Source organism: Gekko japonicus, unplaced genomic scaffold (genome assembly GCF_001447785.1).
Source record: "Gekko japonicus isolate JY-2015 unplaced genomic scaffold, Gekko_japonicus_V1.1 scaffold3754, whole genome shotgun sequence".
Classification (NCBI taxonomy): Eukaryota; Metazoa; Chordata; class Lepidosauria; order Squamata; family Gekkonidae; genus Gekko; species Gekko japonicus.
In genome coordinates, this window is record NW_015159822.1 from 99,586 (window position 1) to 101,239 (window position 1,654).

The window sequence follows — 1,654 nt, forward strand, 5'->3', positions numbered from 1 at the left end:
GTTGGCCCCTGTGTGAGACAGGATGCTGGACTAGAAGGACCACTGGTCTGATCCAGCAGGGCTCTTATGTTCTTAGGAAGGCCTCGGCCTCCATGCCCTGTTGCTGGCCCTCCAGAGGAACTGGTTGGCCACTGTGTGAGACAGGAGGCTGGACTAGACGGACCACTGGGCTGATCCAGCAGGGCTCTTCTTAGGTTCTTATGAAGGCCTTGGCCTCTATGCCCTGTTGTTAGCCCGCCACAAGAACTGGTTGGCCACTGTGTGAGAGAGGATGCTGGACTAGATGGACCACTGGTCCCATCAAGCAGGGCTCTTCTCATGTTCTTAGGAAGGCCTCGGCCTCTCTGCCCTGTTGGTGGCCCTCCAGAAGAACTGGTTGGCCACTGTGTGAGAGAGGATGCTAAACCAGATGGACCACTGGTCCCATCCACCAGGGCTCTTGTCATGTTCTTAGGAAGGCCTCGGCCTCCCTGCCCTATTGCTGGCCATCCAGAAGAACTGGTTGGCTACTGTGTGAGACAGGATGCTGGACTAGATGGACCACTGGTCCCAACCAGCAGGGCTCTTCTCATGTTCTTAGGAAGGCCTCGGCCTCCCTGCCCTATTGCTGGCCATCCAGAAGAACTGGTTGGCTACTGTGTGAGACAGGATGCTGGACTAGATGGACCACTGGTCCCAACCAGCAGGGCTCTTCTCATGTTCTTAGGAAGGCCTCGGCCTCTCTGCCCTGCTGTTGGCCCTCCAGAGGAACTGGTTGGCCCCTGTGTGAGACAGGAGGCTGGACTAGATGGCCACTGGTCTGATCCAGCAGGGCTCTTCTGATGTTCTTATGTTTTTAATTGTACAAGTAAAGAAAAATCAAGAGTACACGATACACGGATTGTGCATGCATTCCCTGTAACTTGTGAACGCCACCTAAGAGGTTAAATTTATACCCTCTCCTAGAAAGCAGCACACTCCTTCATCAAAGGAATGACAAGACTTTGCACCTACAAGATAAATTGCTTTTTTTTAAATGCCCTTTAGCTGAAAGGCTTTGAATGAAAAAGGCAGCTTGGGAGGGGGGACCCCCCACACACGGAGCCCCGCCCCTGCCTCCAAACCTCCAAGAATTTCCCTAGCCAGAATTAGCCCCCCCGAAGGCCGCAGAAAAGCCACCCCTGCAGTGTGGGCCCCCAGAGAGGGAACGCCAATCCCGGTGGCACACAAGATTCTTTCCTCGGGCCACGCAGAGTCGCTTCTGGGTGCAAGAACGGGGCTTCCTGCCTGCCTTCCTTCTTCCTAAGCTACCGAGGGATTTCCGAGCCGGCAGCCGCCCCGACGCGAAGGCACCCCGGAGTGCCCGCGGGGCTGCAGCCCCCATGCCCGACAGCGGGCAGGCGGCGCACCCATGGGACGGGAGGGGCTCTGGGCGCGACCTCCCCTTACTCCCCCCCTCGCCTCCCCTGCAACCAGGCGGGCTTGCAACAGCTCCACCCTGCAGGAGAGCCTCGGGGTGGCATGCAAGGCGCTGGCCGCCGACTTTGCCCGCGCTGGGCACTGGGGGGTGGGGGTGGCACGGAAATGCTCCCCTCCGCTCCAAAACAGCAAGAGTCCCGCAGGCAGCGACGCCCCAGTCCCTGGAGGAGAGGGCGCTCCCCGGGCAGGGGGGGGG